The sequence below is a fragment of the Adiantum capillus-veneris genome, chromosome 23, assembly GCF_014529385.1.
Source record: "Adiantum capillus-veneris isolate H3 chromosome 23, ASM1452938v2, whole genome shotgun sequence".
Taxonomy (NCBI): Eukaryota; Viridiplantae; Streptophyta; class Polypodiopsida; order Polypodiales; family Pteridaceae; genus Adiantum; species Adiantum capillus-veneris.
This window is the reverse complement of record NC_140953.1, coordinates 116,243,475-116,266,254: the sequence shown is the minus strand read 5'-3', so window position 1 is coordinate 116,266,254 and position 22,780 is coordinate 116,243,475. Positions and strand designations below refer to the sequence as shown.

Below are 22,780 nucleotides of genomic sequence, written 5' to 3'. Positions count from 1 at the left end.
TACCTGCAGTTGCAACACAACAGACGGCACTGCAATGTGACAACCGGGAAGGGACTACGAAGCGCGAGAAGGAGAGAAGTGAGCGCCATTAGCTCACGCTATGTTTCATTATCCAAACTTAATCATAACTTTTACAAATTTGGCTTTCATACCTTAGCCAAGGTCTAAAATGTGTAATGTCCGACGCCCAAGATCTTTGAGGCTCCACACTTATTGTATCCGCAACCTAGGTACACTAAGTGACCTATGCTTTACATTTTGGAGCTCTTATTGAGCCTGTAACATGTTAAAATTATCACAATGGATAAATAAATTGGGAAATTACAATACATGGCCATTTTGGAAAAATGTAAAAAGTGTGTAACTCCAATCTTCACTGCTTCTTCATATTTATCTTTGATGTGCATCCGTACGTCTTTGGTCTTTAGCAGCTCGTGTTAGCTGACATCGGCTCAGTTAACATTCCCCCCTTTTAATTTTAGTGACTGTCCTCGGGCACGATTGAAAAGTATCCGTGGAGGCTGTGGAAGGTTTTTGATTGGTTGTTGATGGGTTGATTGTCTTTATTTGTCGTTGAATTTGTTGATGAGGTTCAATTTGCTGCAACATCTTGATTGGTCCGAATATGTCCGATGTGAGAGATGATGTTGCATTTGTCCGTTGTAATAGCATAATGATGAGGCTGCTGTTTATTTATAAAAACTATGTACAAGAGAAGTAAAATGATGAGGATCTAAATTAGGGTCTCATACCTGGATGAACAAAGGAAGAAAACCCAGTGGTGGGGAAAAGTGCCTTTTGGATACGCACATTATAAAGTACTTATTAGCATGGGAAATATTAATAAAGTACTCAAGGGATTATTTACTAATAGGTATGGAATTAAAAAGGCAGCAAATATGAGAGGGAAGCATGATGGAACATTGGTTTGCATGTTGTATTTCACTCAAGGTTCATAGTTGGAAGCAAAGGAATGTCTAATGCATATGTCCAATGGTGGGACATCCTATAGATCCATAAACAGAAATGCATACAAAACAATATGCTGCACTAGAAGGATTCTGAGGGGTTCTTCAGAAAGACGGTGTAGATATAAAAGCATATGACATGGCTTTGCAAGTTGGTACCCCTTTAAGAATGGTTTTTGTTGACGAGGATATGTGCTCTCATCTTACTGTGCGCTATGTGTGAGTGTTGGACTCTATGACACTCCACCAATTGTAAGTTAATAGGCTTTGACTTTTATGCTCATCTCATCCAGCATGAGCGACATGACTTAGATATGCTCAACTCTTCCAGCTTGAGTGTAAGCCTAATAACTATGACTCTTAGCACATAGTTTATTACAACTTAAAGATTTGGGACTAATGCTTTGCTCCAGCATGAGCGACATGACTTAGATATGCTCAACTCTTCCAGCTTGAGTGTAAGCCTAATAACTATGACTCTTAGCACATAGTTTATTACAACTTAAAGATTTGGGACTAATGCTTTGCTCATTTTATGGCTCAGTAGCCCGACTCTGACTATGCCAAGGAGTGTTTTTTGCACCCTGGCGACTTGAACTTTTACAGTCTTGTGCTTACTACAAACATTTCTTCAAGTAAAAGTAAGCTTGAATCCTCAAAAAGAGAATTATTAAAGGACCAAGCTGGCATTGAAGGTTTCTTTTGCCATACTTGTTTTATCATATTTGAATCTACATTCGCGTTGGTTGGGTTGTCCTTTTTTGACTGTGAAGACTCCATTATCTGTTTGATTCTCCAAGTAGGCATGTTGATAGGAGTCTTTGATGTTGTTGTAGGCCTTTGTTCACTGTCAAAATTTGGCTTTTGCCTAAGAGCATTGGAAGACTTAGGAATCCAAATCTCTTGATGACCTTTGTATCTCCTTTGTTGACTTTGCTTTGCTCTAGGTCTTGTTGAGTTCTTGAGATCTTCATGCAGGCCTGGTGTAGTTGTAATTGGCTTGTGGTTGAGTGGTAGCCAAATCTTTGTATAAACTGTTAGAATACTTGTCTAAGAGGAAGATTCTTTGAGATCTATCTCTGTTCTATATCCTCTTGAGAGTTGTGGTAGACTTTATCATCTTTCGATGTTGTTTTGTTGTATACCTGCTTCTTAAGTATCGTAGGATATTGCCAAGGTTGATACCTGGTGGGCCTTATTTCTTGGGAGGGACTTGATGTTACTTCATATGCTCTAAACTACAATTTTGGTATGCATATCTATCTATTACCTCCATAGTACTCCTGCTCTTTTAAGCCTCATTGTGATGCTATCCATCCCATTTGTTTGTCTTTCTGTGTCGATTTCTTGTCTTCAATCCAAACCGGATCATTGCCTTGACTAAATTGCTCAGAAAAAATACTTGCTTGGCTTTCCTTTGCTTTCTTGAGTACTTTGGCTGAAATATCTTTGCTTTTCTGGGTGTCTCCTTAGAGGTTTTAGTTGGGTTAGCAATTTTGACTTGAAGTTTTGAAAGCCTAACTTTCTTGAAGAAGCTGATCCATGAGGGTTCTTTGATGTAGAGGAATATTCCATTCAAGTAGGTCCACAGATCATCATTACCCAATATAGGAATATGCTATCATCTTTCAATGGTTTTTTCTTTGAAGGGGTCTGATGGCTAGAAGTTCTTGGGCTTCCAACTGGTGTAGCATTTTTTGGTACTAGAGCTGAGCTTGATAGATTTGCAGCTCCCCCCTTCCTAAGTTGATCAATAAGCCTTCTCCATTATGAGAATTTAAAACTGTTTGGCTCTGGTTTAGTCTCACCTTTTGGGACTGTGATGGCACACTTGGGGCAGCACTATTGATGTTTGGCATCTGTAAACCTTCTGCATAGTTTCCTATGTATCTCTGTGAAACATGACAAATTATTCCCCAAGTCAAGTTGTAGATAGTATTATCTTTGCCATGGTATTGTCTATCCCATGGGTCTCTTGTGATATGAGCTTCTGTGGTTTCAGGACCCAAGTCATCATAGATCTTAGACTCTCGTCTATATCTATGACTGTTTTGGTCAAAGTATGTAATCGTTTGGTCACCACGTCGAAGCTTGATTTTTTATGGAGGAGAGTTTGGCTCTGAACAGTTTTTTGGGTTCACTCGGGTAATATCCTTCACCTCTAAAGAGGATGGGCTATAATAGATTCTATCCTCTAAAATGAACCATCCTTTTTTATCTATCACTGGATGCACTTCTATGAGCTGGTATGTGGGCCGTTCAAACACTAGTTGATCCTTTTTGTAAAGTTGCCCTTTTTGGTCTACATAGTGTGCATATGAATTTTGTGTGCCATACAAAGCTAACATCATTCGCTTTGATGTGTCCCTTAGACTCGTGAATGATTGCACACTTGTGGTAGTGGATGCATAATCATTTGCAAACCTTACAGTCTTTTCAACATTCGGTGATACCTGGACACTTTGACCAAATTCATGTAGGAATTTGTTGTTCAAAGAATCAATTTTAAGCTTTTCAGGTGCCTGTGCATCTTTATGCTGATTTTGAACTTGCAGTGCTTTTAGTGGTGCTTCTAATAGTAATGCAGAATCATTTGATTGCATTAAAAGTGACAAGTTAAATGCACTTACATCAAGATTCACATTTCTAATTTCCTCTATAACTTGCTTGGCAGTCGATGTGTCCCTGTTGTCTGCATTTCTTGGAAAATCTTCAAAAAAATGTCCACCTTTTTGTCCACGATCTGAGCAATACACCATGATTGGTGGTACTTCATTTGGTTCTGTCATGTCAAGCTCTAGCTGAGAAGTTTATGCTTCTATGTTGACCAAGTTGTCGGCATCTTCTTTTAAAACACTAAGAATTAAGTTGTAGCTGCTCTGTCTTGACCTTTGTACTGTCTTTGGCTCGGTTCTCCAATTAGACAGGCTTATATGGCTGATCTATTGGATCTTGCAATTCTGGATCTCGACAATACATTTGACCATTGTAGTCCATGTACAATGACCTTGATTGCATATGCACTAAATGGATGCTTTGCTGGCTTGTGCAGGTTGTTGGATAATCACTTGGATCAATCTTTTGCACTTCTATCTTCACTTCATTTTTGAGCTTGCAATACCTGGATCAACTTAAATCTGTGAACATTTGAGAGTTCTCTGAATCTGGCTTTACTCTGATCAATAGGACCGTGGATCCTGTGCTGCTTTTGCCACTCATAAGATACATATGGCCTTCTAGATCTGTAAACAAAACCGTGTCTCCAATGTAGCCATATAGTTGTAAAATTTGCTCTATTGTAGTTGTACCTGTGTTGCCACTACTATTGGTTAGCTTTGATTCTCTTGCATTTGAACTCTTGGCTTGACTTGAGTCCATGTTGCTCTTAATTTGTAAAGATGTCCTTTAGCAGATTTTGACGTTGCTCGGTCAATTTTCTCTTGCTTCGGCTTGACAAAACTACTTGGGCCAAAGCAATTTTTGCAATTCACACTCTTTAGAGTCCAAGAGTTGACTAACTCCAGCTTGAATGTGTCAAAATTGATTGCAACTTTTGAAATAATGAAAATTTGGGCTTGAATAACGTAACCAGCGGATTAGATTGTTATCCGTTTTTCCACTTGACTTGAATTCAGCTCCTGTCAAGATCCTAATTCTTTGCCTGCAACCTGGTGCTTCAATCTGAGCCAAGTGAGTCAGCAAATGAGATTTCCAAATTCTATCCTTGCAAGGAGCTAAAGGACTAATTTTCAACTAAAATTGTTAGTGAATCGAGAGCCGACTGGGATCAGAAGCTACATTCAGCTTTGTGGGCATCTAGAGTAGCGTACAAAACCTCAATCGGAACAACTCCGTTCAACATGGTTTATGGAATTCAAGCAATTTTGCCACTTGAATTTCTTATCCCCACTCTTCGGGTAGCTAAAGAATTAGAATGGAAGGGTCATGAATTATCCGATCAAATAGATAACCTAGAAAAACTGGATGAAACTAGATTGAGAGCAGTTGCATCAATCTATGCACAAAAACGAAACATGAAATCATTCTTTGACCAACATGTTATCATCAAGGAATTTGCTACTACAGGGGATTACGTCTTAATTTATACCCTGAAACAACATTCCCGGAAACTCAAAAAGCGAGGCAATGGACCCTATGTGATTCATGACATATCATCTAGCGGTGCCATTAAGCTTGCGACATTAGAGGGAGAGGAGATGCCTAATTGAAGAAAGCGAGGAGGAAGACACCAGCACACCACTTGAGAAAAGAAAGAGGGAAAGAAGTACAGTGTCGCAATCTGACCTTCAAAAAGCATATGCAGAGGCACAACAAAGAGTTGAGGAAAGAAGGACCAAGTTGTGGGCTTACAGACAGGCAAGAGCTACTGCAACACAACAAACAAAGAAACAAAGGTTCGATAAGGAAAGACAAGAAAGAATACAAAATGCAACTCGCATACTGGCTGAAAAGCAAAGGTTAGAAGCGGAACAAAAGGCTGCAGAAGTGGACATTTCTTCGCAGTCCACTGAAGGAACAAAGGAAAAAGAAGCGACTGATGATACAAACCAAGCAGAGCAATTAAAGAAAACTCAAAGAGAGAGGAATGTGGAAGCACGACGGGTGGCGGATTTGACTCACCAAAGAATCATAAAGATTTTAAACAAAAGAAAAGCGGATGCGTCTGCTTCGCAGCCAAGGGAAGATGCTTCGAAGAAGAGGCATGTACGAGAAGTGAAAAAATCACCACCTCCTCCCTCGCCTAAATCACCACCTCCTCCTCCTTCGCCGAAATCTCCTCCTCCTCCTCCTTCTCCATCAACCAAAAAACCACCACCTCCTCCTCCTTCATCCTCACAAAAAGAGTCTATGCCTCCTACAGAAGCAATAGGATACCAAGAATCCTGTCAGGCTATTGTTGATTTTGACTACAGGAAAACCTTACAGGAATTAGAAAGACAATTCCAATGCCAGCACATGGTGCTGAGAGAAAAAGAAAAGCAGGTATAGGAGGCTCAACAAAAGCAAGCATCTAGGCAAGAGGAGTTAGAGAGCCTGCGAACACAATTAGAGCTCACAACATAGGAAAGAGACACTGAGTGACAGCAGGCTCAGTCTCTGATCAGAGATATGGTGGACATCAGGACAGAGTTGACCACCAAGGAAAAAGAATGCCAAGAATTGACAGCAAAGGTACAAAAAGCAGCGGAGCATCTTGTTTACAAAAGCGCAAGGTTTCAGAGAATTAATAGTTCATACATCACTGTCAAAAGTACTCTGACAACCTTGATGGAAAACCAGGAACCTGCTGGAGCATTGGTCTCCACATCAGACAATGCCACAACAGAGAACACCCTAGCAGCGCTGAAAGGAGAGCTAGAGCAAGAGAAACTTCAAAGATAGCTGCTGGTACTGGGAATGATGGCCCACATGGCGGCCAACAAGCAAAAGATAAAAGAGCTGGAGCAGCAATTGGTAGCGGTGATGAGAGCAGAATTAGAGACTCAAAAATAGATCAGCGAGACACTGCTGAAAGAAAAAGAAGACTTGATTTCTCAACAGCAAATCCGAACAGACGTAGCCAAAGTGCAACCGCGACTGCTTTCTAGTCAAGACCTGCCTAATGTGCCTGAAACTTCACATGAAGGAGAACAAGGACAGGGATCGGCCGAGGCAGACCTAGATATTAGAGATGAGCTCACTGAAAGCATCAAGGACATGCCAAAGGGACCAACAAAAGATTACATGATATATGAAAAGAGATAATGGAGTCAGCGACCCTAGCATTCTTACAGCCTGAAGAGCAGGTGGAGGGGTTTGGCCATGAATATTTACCATTTCCCTTGATATGCCACGAAGAAATCCTATGGAAGGAGAAGATGCGGCCGACCCTGCCACGAAACAAAGACGGGAATTACGAAGGTGTAGCACTGGCGGCTGAAGAAGAACAGGTAATCGTCGACGACCACCCAAAGTGGAGGTAGAAGTGGTTGGACAAGCGGACACAGGATCTAACCAACTACCACAACACTCCTCAACACATTCAAATAGATCCTACTTTCTGCCCAGTCCCTAGAAGATGCACGTGGAAGGACTTTGCCACATATAAAGGCTTAAGGCAGCAAAAGCTGAACTACCCAATCCTGACGGCATAGCATCCTCCTACAGTAGCCTATGTAGTCAACACCCTAAATTCGACAATCACCATGCTGCGGGATGTCCCTGATGTGGCATGTCAGATGCTAGTAAAGATAGCCCGGATGATCATCACCTGCATCCAGGTGTTCAAAGACACTGAAGGTGACGATCATCCATGGAATCTGTTCTTGGAAGGGCATCAAGGGATATGCTAGAATCTCCAAGATTTGCCGCCACGACACATTATGATGGCAATGTACTCAAGGCTAATGTACTTGCCTTCACATTACTTGCAGATGTTTGAAGAGGCCTTTGTCACAGGTTTCTTCGAAATCGAGTCAAGGATCTTCCATCCTATGGCGAAGGACCTCAAGGCATGGTACGTAGCATACCAGCACACTTTAAGTGAAAATCCTTTCAGACAGTATCAAGAAGCCCTGGAAGCTGTCCTTCGAACACGGAGTTTCTCAGCAACACTTGCTTCCTTGGAGCCCCATCAACGACCAAAGCTCTGAACATGCACGAGGGTGCGCAAGGATAAGGAAGGGGGGAGTGTTTGGCGGACGAAGCGACGAAGCTACGGTTTCTAAAGATAGAATCTACATTTTTTTGGAAATCTTGACCTTTTGAAAAAGAGCTTCTCTGAGCCAAGAACTTGTAAAAGAATTTATGATTATTTTTCTGGGAGCAAATGTATAGTAGAGAGCCAGTTAGAAGTTTAGGAGCTTTTGGCCGGACAAGCCATTTGTAAAGACCTAAACTATAAAGGTCAATTTTGTAAGTTTGAACATTATCTTTTCTATGAGAAACTGTGAAGATTGCGTACGTTTGAGAGCTTCTTCTTGCTCCAACTTGTAATCTTCGCTACTGTGGCTACGGTAATCCAAATTCAGATTCGTTTATTGCATTGTGTTCCTCTTACTTTGCTCTTCCATTCAAGTGTAATCATTCAAGATTCGACGTAAGTGTTCAACTACGAGTTTGTGGCCTTAAATAGCTGTTTTGAATGTTTATATGCGTATTTTATGTTGTTTTGACCCTAGGAGAGGCTTCAGGGACCCTAAAATGACCCTGTAGGATCACCTGTTCACTGTTTTTGTTGACTTTGGGACGAACAATCGTGATCTTTGTACCTCTCCAGAGTGCTGTGACAGATAGGATATGTTCCTGATAGTCCCTTGTAGCTTCCCTTCAAGTTTCGTGCGATTCCGACATGATTTGCATGGTAAACGGGCGTGATGACTGTAGAGCTATGTAGAAGGACATAGGCAGAATTCTTGGCTTTTGTGCGTATGATTTGCTTGCAGAGTGAGTAGTTGCATCTCATCGAGTTCACTTCATTAGGAATGACACCCTAGTGAGTTTCCATACCTCATCCTAGTCGCTTCCCTTGTATTGATATTTTATGTTGACGCATGAGAGCTATGCTATGGACGTCCGTCGCGGCGACCCGCAAACATCATAATTACCATAGCCTTTTATTGTATCCTCATTAGGGAAATTTTGGACTCTCAAATGGGCCCTATAAGAACTTTGACTTTCTCTCTCTTGTGCAAAACGGGTGCACAATAAACTTTTTACAAATGAAATCAAAAGTTGTCAGACGTATTGGATTTAGAATGTACTCATTGAGATCTTTCCATTGATATATGGTATGCCTTCAGATTTCTTATATTCTAGAAGATTCTATTTTTGATGTGAAAACTCCGTCTTATAAAGAAAGGAATCTCTCCCCACATTTCAGCTTCAGTGGGGAGGCCATAGCTGGTTGATAGGGTTTTGACAAAGTGTTTATGTACTTCATCGGGTTGCCCACTTTGGACAAGAGAGGCAAAGTCAAACCTCCCTATAGAGCCCCTTTGAGAGTCAAAATTTTCCCTAATGTTACTACCACATCAATTATGTGTTACTACCACATCCCTAATGTTACTACCACATCAATTATGTGATCTAGATCATCGTTGAGGCTAGTGGTAGCATCTTAGCATAAAAGAATAAAGAGATGCTACATACGGCTACAACATGACAATGGTAGCTACCAGGATAGCATTGAGAGCTACTAATACTATGTAGCTAGCTACCAATACTATCATGGAAGCTACTGATCATATCCTAATAGCTACCATTGCTATTCTATTAGCTGGTTGAATGAGCTGGCTAGTTTGGTTGCTACAAGGCTGATAGTGGTACTTAACATAATCAGAGCCTAGTAGTAACCTTTCCAAGGAGCAGCATGCCAGCTAATTGTGTAAAGGTGGCTACTAGGCTCTTAGTGGTTGTAATTACTCTACCTAGGCAACCATGATAGACTGAAAGCTACCATATCAGCTTGGTATCTACCTTGATCAAGACACACCTAGGAGGTATATAACTATGAGACTGGTAGCCACTATCATCTTGAAGTCTCCTAATAGTGGCTACTAGTACCATAAGGGTACCTACTAGTACCATAAGGGCAGCTACGACTATTACTTTGGTAGCTACCTTGTTGACAGTGGCGACTACCTTGCTATCACCAAGACTTCCATGGGAGAATTCTATCTAATGGAGAATGGTAGCTACCAGTACCATATTGGTAGATACCACTATGAGGATGATACCTATCTTTACAAGTAATAGCATGGCATCTACCACTATGAGGCTGATAGTAGCTGCCACTACCATATTGGTAGCTACCACTACCATTATGGTAGTGGTAGCTACCCCTACCAATATGGTGGCTACCACAACTAGGATGATAGCTATATTTAGTAGTAATAGCATGGCAGCTACAACTATGAGGCTGGTAGCTACCAGTATAGTAGGTACCATAACCATATTGGTAGCTACATTTACTAGTAATAACAAGAAAGCTACCCCTATGATGTTAGGAAATATGACGTAGCTAAGTAGATAATTGAGTAGATTACTTAATGGAGAGAGATAATATACACACACAAGAGATTATAGAGTAGAGAGAGAGAGAGAGAGAGAGAGAGAGAGAGAGAGAGAGAGAGAGAGAGAGAGAGAGAGAGAGAGAGAGTACACATGATATACGTGGTTCACCCAATGTGGGCTACGTCCACGGGAAAGCAGCCACTCAATGGCTTTAGTACTTCAAAACAAGAAGTAGGTTACAAAGGGATTATACCCGCCTTGCTTCACTCTCACCACGTCACACTCACCTTGTTGTATCAACTTCACACTATATAATGTGTGTAGAAATGGCCTCCTTTTATAGGTCAAAAGGGTTGCCCTCTCTCATGAGAGGCAGCCATGTGTAGCCGCCCTTGTGTAGATAAGTCCAAATCGGACCCTCCAATCTGCCCATGTGTGGCCGCCCTTGAGAAGACAAGTCTGCTTTTGAATTCAGCCACCGGCCAATGACTTCCGACCAGCGGCCATCAGCCATTGACTACCGACCAACCGACCGGTCATTTTTCGACCACTTTCCGGCCGTCGTCGGCCGTAATATTCCGGCAAAGCCACTGTTGAGCTTAGGCTAAAGATTAGGCATTAAAATTTTTGGTTTTCGACAAGTGATTTTATTTTCCGGCGAGTTATTTTTCTTCACGCACGATGGCTTCTCCTCATAATGGGGGCCTTACAAATGTGCGTTTTTTATACTAAAAATTACAAGGGGTAAATCAGGCTCCATACTTAACATATGAGGCTAGTTCTATACTGGTGGCTACTAGTTTAAGAAATGCATAATCTAACCACTACTAGATACCAATGTGCTCATGGTAGGTACCAATTTCGTAGTGGTAGCTATGTTGTCTACGAAAGTTAGCTACACCCCTAGCAGTGGTAGCCACCACTTTGTGTTGAGAGTGGTCCTGGAAACTACTAATCTGAAAGTGGTAGCTACCTTGCTAGCCTAGTACCTACCAACCATGTACTATTGGAGCCCTACTAGTCTAGGAAATGGGAATTTAACCACTGGAAGCTACCAATGTGATCTTGGTAGGTTCCAGTCTCATAGTGGTAGCTACATTATCTGCCAAAGGTAGCTACCACCCTATCACTACTAGCCACCACTATGTGACATGGATTGATCTATATATGGCCATTATTAATAATTACCATACAAGATCTACAGTTAACAGGGTTCCCTTGATAACAACATATAGAAAATATTTTCTAACTCAATGCTACAAAAAGAAGTTAGGGTGAATACCATAGACCATGCTTTTGGATGCATCACAATTGCTTGAGGGCACCGATAATGTCTTGGTGTCAATACTATTGAGCATCACTAAATCACACATAGCTCTCAAAATTGATTGCAGGTATCCCATCTCCATGCATGTATCTTTGCTTGCTGCAATGTGGCCAAAACACTACATGTAAAATCCATGATTACAGGGCAGTAGAAACATGTCAAGTGCATCCTCGTCATTCATCATCAACCCGCAAGCACTACAAACTTTGTGGAAAGCAAAGGTGACCATATCCACTGGTGGAACTTTTGATGGAGGTGCAAACAACAATACTGTACTTATTTTGACCTGCATGCTTCTCACAAAATCCATATGCGTGTGTGTATAGTCCTCCATTTCATGTGCTAAATCTCTTTCCTCTTGAGCCCTAGCCATAGCCTCAATTGATGCCTTGTCCACAAAAATTCCTTGCAATGTTTGGATTGTTAGTGAAAACCTATTGACATTATTTTTTAGCTGCTCCACATGCGCTACATCCACAGTATCCATGTTGTCTTCTGCTTTTTGTAATGCAACCTCGGCATCCTTCAATTGCCCGATGAGCATGTCTACTATGAGGTTGGAACCTTTATCTTGGTGCATATTTGACTTATGCAATTCAAGATTCTTGACACTCTGACAATGCCAATGCATGCCTGCTTTCAACCATGCTATAAATAGTATCTAGATCTACAAGACATGGTGGACCAAATAAAAGATTTTTCTGCACATCATCCACTCTAACAATTGGAGTTTTGTGTGTTGCCTCCAAGTCATTCATAGTCCTCGTCAATCACCAAGAACTTTGGTGGGAAAAGGAGGAATGGAAAATTGCCCATCTCCGCTCTTTGCCTATAATTTGGTTTCATCCATATGTGTGGTCATACTCTCTGAAAACAAAGCCCAATTGACATGTCCCTTCAATTTTTTGTATAGAAAGCCCCTGGAAAATGCTTTATTCATCTCCATACCATAATTGTTTGGAGGTTTTTGATACACAGATGTGAACAATGTATAAAACTTGTTCCTGAATTCTAGATTCACATCTCTACATTGTACCTTTTTCCCCCTTTTTGGAACCTCCTCAAAGCATTTCAACCAGTCTTTGGTTCTAAAATATACCTCAGTTATGGATCATGCATCCACTCCCAAGTTAGAAAGGTCATATACTTCATGTGCCTGGGCTTTTTTCATGCAGTCTTCCTCTCAAAAGACACATAATAAGTGCACCAATGCATATTTCCCTGTACAAAACATGTTAAAAGCTAAGACATGAAAACATTGGTATCCAACCAATAAAAGTTATTTACCAAAAATGCATGAATGCACAAACATATAGCACACACATGCATGCTTGCAGACCTCTACCCCAGGTTTGAAATGCAAGCTTGAATGCATGCATATAAGATTATGGAGCTTGAATGAATGTACAAACATGTAGCCTCTAACCCAAGTTTTCTTCAAAGCAATCTTATATTCTTATGGACCTTGGAAAGAATGATGTACAGTGTGCAAATACAACCAAAATTATAATACATGAATGCATGCATGCACTAGTAATACATAAGGCTCAAAGGTCACAATAAAACATAAGGTTAGTAAAACAAATGAATGGTTGCACAATAGTACCTCTGAGTTGGGAGTCACAACATATGCCATCTTTGAAGTAGTGGAGGCCTTGCGTGAAGGAGTAGTGCACACCTTCTTTGTCCTCTTCCTGACAGGCGATGTGGATGGTGTGGACAAAGGGGAGCTTGATGGTGGAGGAGAGGGAGATGGAGAATGAGTTTTCCTCCTCCTCCTTGTTGACTTTCTTTCCTTTGCTTCAGCTGGGGCAGTCACATGGCGACCAGTGTTGCCTGCTCTCTACAACCATCATTGAAAAGGCTTCATGATTGCGCAGTAAGGTGCCCCCCCCCCCCCCCCCTACTTTCACACACATAGTGAAGTTAGAACTATAGAAAATCTCAAAATAATAAATCCTTTGAATGATTCAATTCTTAATTTAAAATATTCAAGTGAAACTTATGTTTCCTAAGGAAGCTACCAAACATCCCATCCCCTTGCTACCATCCCCAAAAGTAAGTAGCTAGTGTACCACCTATTCATGCATATACCCTTTGAGATTCATCTCTTACTCTCTAAGCGTCATTTTGGTCTTTGGCCTTTGCTATTGGTATCTTTGCCTTTTTTACTTTCTGATCAAGGATCCCTTTGGAAATTTGTAGTTTGATGAGCATGTCTTTAATCTGAGTCTTGATATCTTTCATACACCTATATGTTGGCGTGTTTCACAATAGCATATCGAACTATCATTGTAGGATTCTAAGATTGATTGTGAACGGGTCCTTTGTGTTTAGGTTCAAAATGACATCGTCATTAGTCAGGAACCACTCTAGTACTCGATCCAATACTTGGGCATAGCTGGGGTGAGGTGGTAAAACTGGTGAACAATCTAGTCATGGTAATTAATCACCTTCTAGTCCTCAATTATTCTTCTAGCACCGACAAATAACATCTAAAACATTTCCAAATAAGAGTATACAATTTCATCACAGAGAAGCTCTTGAATCTGGATTGCCCTTTCCTTTTTGAGTCACTTGTTGAGAGTCAGCAACTCATTTGAGTAATTTGGATCTGAATCTAAATTTGAGCTTGAGTCTACTAAATCTCTTTGCCTTTGGCTTCCTTCTAATCTATTGGTCTTAGTGATTTTAATTAGATCGAGTCTGATTTCCTTGATGTTGTTGATTCCAAACATCTCCATCCTACCTCCCCTCTAGCCTTTGTAAGTGTTTGTCTGGTGCCCACCAGTTATTGAGCCTGGTGCTGGTGGTTGGTCATTGTCATCATCATCAATGTGACGAATTGCCCTGGCTCCATTCTCCTAGTCTTGATCATCATCTTCAGCTTCCTCATCTTCATCTTGTTCTTGGTTTTTTAAATAATCAATCTTTACTTGGTTGACTAGATTTTTTGTGTACTCCTTAGATTTTCTTCCAAATTAGCCTTTATGGAGTCTGCAAGATTCTATAAATCTTCCATATTAACAATAAGATTCCCTTCAACAGTAAAATTGTCAACCAAAGATTGTTAGATATATTTTTCTATGATGTAGTATGAACTCCATGTAGTGGCTTTTCTTTTCATCCAAAATTCCTTTGAGTGCCTCCTTTGCTTCAACAACTATCTTCTTTTCTTGTGGCAAGATCCTATGTTGGTTTGGAGCTTCTCTATATCCTTCTACTATGTGGCTATCAATTGTTGATCTTTGTTTTGATTGACTTGATACTCCAACATCATACTCCTCAGTTGAACTAGTTCCTACTTAGTCTTCTCAGCTTTAGTCTTAGTTGCATGGAGTTTCGCCTATAGTGCCACTAGTGTCATATTGGAAACATACCCTTGGGAATCCATCATTTAGCCCCCCATAACATTTACAATTTTATTCTAGCCTGGCATGATAGTAGGCACACATCCTTCTATAACTATTTCTACATCATTTAGGGCACTCTCATATACTAATAGAGGAGTGTGATAAGGCATCAGAGGTTTATCAACTTTTTGAATAACCAAATTTCCTTGCAAGGGCTTATTTTGTAGTCATTGCAGCCTATCAAGTCAAATGGGTTGAAGTAACTTGTGGGTGACTATGGACATCCGAGTCTAAGAGGTGCTTGGTGGTACAGTGGCTTTGCCCTCAAGGCCTTCTTTTAGACTTTTCTGCATTGATATAAGTTGCCTAGTACAAAAACTACCAAGCATTCCAAGCTTTAAATAGATTTTGGGTTTTGACCTTGGATAAGACTATCGTGCAAAAAGTTACTTCAATTGATATCAATGCTAGGGTTTTTTAGCTTGGCTAGGAGCATACCGAATAGCTTTTTAGACACACATACTGGGTTGTTCTTCGGACTGATTTCTTCTGCCACAAACCGATATGTTGGCTTGTACTCTAAGGTTGCTACTAGAACCCACTTTTTTTCCTTTTCTTCTTGGCCTCTTCATCTTCCTCTAAAAAGCGGCTAACTTCATCAACAATACATGGTTTGACTTTGGTGGCAAATGGCAATTGTAGCACATGGGACAAGGCTATTGTTGTGGCTTGTACAAATCCACCCCATTGATTACAACAATGCTACTATCTAGTTCAAAGGTATCAATTACCTACTACTAAATTATTTCATGATCCAAACTCATCCGAGTAGCTTTCAATACTATCTCTAAATCCCAAAGCTTTAGAAGGCTTCATTATGCTTGATGAATCACATATTTACCTATCTTGTTATGGGGTACATAGCATTCTTGTTCAGTTTGTTGAGAAATGTTTCTCCATCGTCTAATCCATAGTAACCTAAAACTTCTTTGATTCCGGTTTGCCTTTCCCCATCTCTGAGTCTTGCAAGCAGTCCTATGAAGTAGAAGAAGACTCACATATAGTAGATGGCAAAGCAAAGTAAAAAACCCTTGGTGTTTTTGGATTTGTTGTGAAAGAAGTCAAGGCCAAAGGAGATGGTGAAGATGCAGCACACCTGGGATGTTGTGTTGAAGGTGAAAATACTCATGTTGGCACAAAAAGCTAGGTAGCCCAAGGAGCCAGTCGAACGAGTCGTTGAGGGTAAAGTGGTGGGTCGCGCACTCTTTGCATAGTTATATGTATGCACGCCATGAATGCTCCACTCTCTTGCTACCTTGGGTTTATGGCCAACACTTGTGATGTGGCTCTCATGCATTTGGACTGCTTAATCATTTTTTGCAAGATTCTACCCACACTTTATGCCAGTGACCACTACAATTGTTAGACTCTATTGGTTGTTCAGGTGTTTGAATCTGAATTGGAACTATTCTCAAGCATTCTACCAGTTTCAAAAAATATTGTATCCCTTCCTAAACTAATCTAATGTGGAATAGATTTAGTGGTTCATTATCTAATTTTGAACTGTCCTCTGGCACTAGTGCTATTGGTACCGCATTTGATTTGGCATAGTATAACTTAATTTTGGTCCCATTATAAATGCTTGGAATAGTAAAATTGATAAATCCTTCAACCTAGTTGTTGGGGGACTCATTAGGTGGATTCACTAAACGAGCGATCACCGAGATGAACACCACATTTTTATGTATTTGTACTCTTTTATTTTTTGAGCTAGTGTAGCTACACTGTGTGCAAATTTTGATTCCAGAGTAGCAAGTCAATTCCCTGAGTTGTAATTTTGTCATGATATTTGTAAAGGCTTATGTGAGCTAGCCACTAGCCATTCTAGAAAGCCCTAGGTATAAAACATAATAACATTGATGTGAAAAGAAGGCTTATCTTTGGGAGAAAAAAAGCTCTATTGTATGTAAGCTCAAGTGGCTTCTCATTTTCAACAACTTCTAATAAACACACATCTTGTTGTGTAATCCGATTTCAATTCCAAAACTTGCTTGTGTTCCTCTTTCCTTTCTCTTTTAATTAAGTGTAAGCATTGCAAATACCATTGTGGTTCATGATCACGCTTTGTTGAGTGCATTTCAAACACATGCATTTTTTTTGTAAATCTGGCATAATCCACCCATGCTTTATTGGTTTCTGCACTTCTTCAGAGCACTTGCGCTTGCAATACTTGCACATCCGCACCTTCATCAGGTCTTCATTGAAGCACTCATCTTGATTTGACACGGAAACTCGTCATGCAACATGATGATGACTGTGTCTTTTAATTCATTTGGCACTTCACTCCAGGTGTTTAGTATGTATTGTCAAAACACCTGAGAACACAGGCCACACATGCGCGAGATCACCTTCTTGTCGTCATCATCCAAGATGATGATGTCGCTGATGTCGATCCAGTACGCCAAGCCCTTTCCCCTATGACACATGAACCTGGGTGTCTCTACAGGCATCTTGGTAGGGGTCTCAAGTGGAGTCTCGATGGGGTACGGATGACAGGTGTCTTCACTAAATTTTGGGCCCCGAAGGAGTAGTGAGTGGTGTGTAGCTAGGAATGGTCGATAACCGCTCAAAACCTGGAGTAGAGGGTGACGCCATGGCTGGTGTGGGGGCGGACAAAGAAGGGGAAGGTAAGGAGCCTTGACGACTACGAGGCGGTGTGGAAGCATCAGTGGAAGCTCCTCCACAGCAACCGTCACCACCACTAGAGCGTCAGTGCTTAGAGGAGTGTGTAGATTGTCTAGTCGACACCAAACTCTCCGAGCACGCTGATCGCTCCGAAGAAGATAGAGACTCTGAAGGAGTGGAACAACGCGATTGTGTATCGGAGCGATGGTGGTCCTTGTACTACCTCCTCTGCTCAGGGTCCAAGGAAGCAAGAAAATGATCATCATCCATACCTGCATTAAATACACGAACATTAAATCTTAATGATGAATGGAGAAGAAAATTTGAATAAGTTATAATTTGATTCACGATTTAAATTTCACAAGTTTAGCGTAGAGACAAGAATAGGCAAAACTCCACAAATATATATGATAAAAAGGAGCAAAATTGCTCAGATACAATGCCTATGGCTTTAAGAGGTCTTTCTCTCATCCTCGCATAACTCAACATAACTCCCTATGCCTATATAGAGCTCTCCATTTAGGAAAATATCCTCTGTTTCATTTTGTAGGTCCTCTGCATGCATCCCATATAGAGTAGTAGCCCCAGACTCGTCTGGCACCACCTCAGCGGCTTTCGAATCAGAATTCTCTCTGATCTCCTCCACAGGTGCAGACTTTGTAGGATGGAATACCACCTGCAAGAGCCACATAACCTACATGAGTACTTCCAGACCACCAGTTCTCTAAAGTTGGATGTTAAATATTTACAGACTTACTTTTTCACAATGTTCGGGTAGTATGAAAGTGTCTCGAAGGTTGGTCCACATTTTGGTTGAGTCCACCTCAAGGAAACCCGACTCTCCTTGTGCACAGTAGCGTTACGACCCTCCATGTTTATCTTGAACCATTGCACGTTGAGCAAATCCAGAAAAAATCCTCTATAGTCTATCCTCAAAATTTCTTGTAGCATGCCAAAGCAAGTGCGTTTGGCCTCCACAGGATCTACATTAGAGGACCGTCGTCGACTAGATTGTTTGAATTTTTCCATGATTCCACAATTTAGGTAAAACCTTGTTTGTGAATCCGTTCCATCCTAAATTTCGACCTTTACACCATGCTGCCATGTATGACTTATACTACAACCAACAACGATTATGAGTGGTTGTCCAAACATCTAGAAAGACATGAGTCAAACATTGCAAACATACCTTGGGGCTGCAACCCCATGAGTACTCCCATTGCAAACATACCTTGGGATTGCAACCCTGCGAGTACTCCCATTGCAAACATACCTTAGGGCTGCAACCCCGTGAGTACTCCCACCCCTCCTCAGTCACCTATTTGCTGCATTCTTGTGCACTTTTCAATTGGTTGTGAAATCATCTTAAGCTAATGAATGCTGGTAGGCTCTGAAGACCCGCCGAATAATGCATCAATGGTCATCTTCCCTGTCTCCTTGTGATTCATGCCTTTTGTCACTCTTGCTTTGCATCCGCGTACTGTAAAATCCACTTTTTCATCCCTGGATTGTGAAGAATGCAAAATCGAATGATCTTAGCCTCTAGATCTCCGTCATTTTCTTTTCAAAACCGAGATTGCACATCATAATACCATATATGCACTCATCATCTATGGTGCACCAAAGTGTATCTCGGCATTGCGTTGACCTACGTGTCGGCTCATATCTACCACTTCTATGGCAATCCATAATTTTGATAGTGGACAAAGATACACATCCATATTCTTCACTTTATACCGCCCCGACACAATCAAACTTAGAAATAGGTGCCCCTTCTTGGTAGTCAACCACGGGGGAATGCTGTAGTTGACAATGACAACTCGCCATACACTGTAAGATGTCGACCTCTGACCAAATGGTTTTATGCCATCCATATCTAGGCCAAGGTGTAAATTTTGAGCTTTCCTGGAAAAATCCAGCCATGTGTCATCTATATGCTTCCATGCCGTGCAATCTGCAGGGATCCATAGCACACCGTTTGAAGATCTATTCTCCTTGTGCCATGATGCTAGAGCGGCCATGATTTGCATTTGAAGAAATTCTTGATGTGAGGCAGCATCAGAATGTGTCGTAACACCTTCTGCGGCACTTTTTTCCTCTGGAGATCTACTCAATATCTCTCGAAATCACATTTCAGACACTTCTCCATGTGTATGTTCCCCTCTGAAAAGAATACAGTCGTTAGGACAAGCGTGAATGGAATTGTAATCCATCCCCAAGTTTCATAAGATCTCTCCTGCTTCCTCTTTGGAATTTGGTATCACATTATCAGCTGGTAGTATGTGTTCTTTGAGCAATCTACACAGAAAAAGAACGCAAAACACTTGTGTAAGTAATTTGGTACATTATACATTAAGAGTTTTTTATTACAGTAGACACATTGTAATAGGTCACCTGAAAAGTGTTGTGACACTAGTGTCACTCCATTCAAACTTTGCATGCATGTTGAGAAGAATCAAGAGCACCTTCAATCTAGACACTTGTGCTCCACCATACAATGGCGTATCGGCTTCACTTTTCATGTCATCATAGATAAGCCTTTCTGAATCCATTAATGTCTTGATCATTTCATCGATCTTAGGCTCAAACATAGCCCCGTTGGGAATGTACTTTTCATGATCACCCTCCGAGCTCAGAGGCTGCATCTTGTGGCCTCACATATGCTACTTGAGTAAAGCGCCTACGAACATGTCTACCGGGTTGCAAGATTGCTGCCTGTTGGCCAGCGTCAGAGTCTGATTAGTTGTAATTGAAAACAACTCGATCTATAATAGATGGATCAAACTCGCCAAATTGACAAACGTGTTGCAAAGAAACACGTCTTGTTCGTCGCACATCATGTTTGCATTGATTACAAGGACATAAGATCCTTGTTGAGAGATAGGTGTTTCAGTTGGACGACCCCACATCGTCGCCACTACTCATAATGAATGTGAAAACCTTGAACCCTAAACATAAATTTAATCTTCTCTTACTGTCCTCCGTCTCTTATCTCTCTCTCTCTCTCTCTCTCTCTCTCTCTCTCTCTCTCTCTCTCTCTCTCTCTCTCTCTCTCTCTCTCTGAATCCCCCTCGCAATCAAGAAACCATAGATCACACTGTAAACTACCTCAAGTTCTCTAGCCATGTCCGATCCCCACACACCTCGGTCTAGAGGTGCACGAAGATAAGAACCACCGGGTTATAATCTCGTCTTTATTGGTCAATGCCTATATTTTGGGTACGAGAAATCTACACACCCACGTCTATATTGGAAAAAACCCCTTTGCATCTTGTTCACTTGTAGCCATTTCCTGTTGTAAACTACCTGAAAGAGCTATGATTGTAAGTGAAACCACCATTTTGTGGTGTGCATAGTTCGAGAGCGCTCCCTCTTCTCTAGAGTTCTTCGAAGAAGAGTTTCTTTATTATGCTTCTTGCTCTTCATCTCTTCACCTTTGCTCCTTGTTCAAGTGATTGCACATTACATGTCTGACTCCATTCTGAGGTACTATGGCGTTGGAAAGCCGCATCCGTGGAGAGAAAGAGAGAAAGAAAGAGAGAGATAGGCAAAAAGAGAGAGAGAGAGATAGAGAGAAGAGAGTAGAAAGTCATTTCTGAACTCTATCTTGGGGACGTTAAAAAGATCTTGCAAACAACTTCATACCTAAGCTCTTTACTTACTTGCAAGTTCACATGCACAAATGCCTTGTTCGTGAGCCGTTTGCACATGTGAGCTTGCAAGAAACTACATACCTAAGCTCATGTGAGCTACATGCAAACTACTGCAAACATAACCATAAACCTAACTCTAAATTCAAACCATGATATATCTTGAAGCTAAACTTAGATATAAAAACTAAATCCAAAATCTAATCTTAAATCTAAACCTAAGCTTTCATCACTAACTATCATTAAATATCCCTAACTACACTCTAAACCTTAAATATAGAGCTAAATTCTAAACCTAACCCCAAAGCTCTAACATTAAATATAAACCTGAACTCTAACATAAATATAAAAACTAAATCTAAACCTATGACTCTCTCTCTCTCTCTCTCTCTCTATATATATATATATATATATATATATATATATATATAGATATATATATGTCATAGTATGTCTATTTAGAAAGATGAACATTGATGAAGCTCTTCACCGACTAATGCACTACTTTCTCGAACAATGCAGACATTAGATTAGATCCACAAGGAGTTTATTGGATTGGTCTCATAAATCATTTTGAAATTTTAAAGACATTTAATATAACATTTCATTTCATTTCACTCTCTCTCTCTATGTCTTTATTTCTTTATCTCTGTGTCTGTGTGTGTGTGTGTGTGTGTGTGTGTGTGTGTGTGTGTGTGTGTAGCAGTTTTAAATCTATATACATATACGCAAACGAACACTAGCTGTTCACAGACCATAAATTCTAGAAAAGTACAGTGGCATTGCACAATAATTTATTTGCAGTTGAAAATAAATTTTGTACAAGGTAATGAAGATAACAAGATATACTTCAAGAATCCATAAACCCAAAGTCTGGGATAATTTGTGTCACATTAAGATATCCTCCATTTGTTAAGAACTAGACAATTTAATCAAGGAAGGTAGCCCTCACCTGCACCCATAACCACAAGAAAACAATTCGTTAGCACGTGACTATACGCAGGTGATGCAGGGCATCCCAGTTGTTATCCATGTCACCTTAAAAAAACATATCGTTCTTAACAAGTATATTGTTTAGTTTTGAAATAAACCATTCTTTGGCAATTTTGCCAATCTGATAAAGGAACTTGCACACCCATAAAGTAGCTATGTATCTGTTTATTCCTCAATTTAATATATATATATATATCTCTTTTTTTTGAAACATCTTTTGCTACACTAAGTTTTTTGGAGAAACGAAAAAACTTCCTTTTTGATCTGATAGGAGAGAATTTCACTCATTTGCGGTAGGTAAAGTTAATCTCAAGCCAAAAACACAGCTCAATTAAGGACAACCTCATCCTTGTGGTTTGAGAACATTTAGAACAGATCCTACTATAAGGACCGATTTTTAAAAACACCTTGAGATATCTTTAAAAAGGAGCTTTAAAGATTTTTACACATTTATAAATCTGAGTACACTCCCCCTGCTAAGATTTATATATATATTTTTATAAAAAGACTATATTTCTCAAGAAATATTAATGCTTATTATGTCATGTCTGTTATATTGTATCACTAGCCAGAAATAAACTGTTGTTTTAATTAAAAAATATAAAGACCTAGGTGAGTCAGTCCTTCGATCAGACTCGGACCTGGTCCGAGACAGATACGACATAAGAAAAACCAGAAAAGATTAGTATAAAAGGGAGTTTATACGACTTTCCATAAAACCGAGGTCTTTATAACCTACTCCTAGAAGCACTATTGTATATACTGCAAGATGCTAGGTTAGAGTCAGCT

General features: G+C 40.4%; 1 pseudogene; it reads right to left on the bottom strand.

Annotated features, from left to right (window-relative positions):
• Positions 1 to 11,428: 11,428 nt before the first annotated feature.
• On the bottom strand, positions 11,429 to 12,126 carry LOC147428416 (uncharacterized; annotated as a pseudogene).
• Positions 12,127 to 22,780: the final 10,654 nt, after the last annotated feature.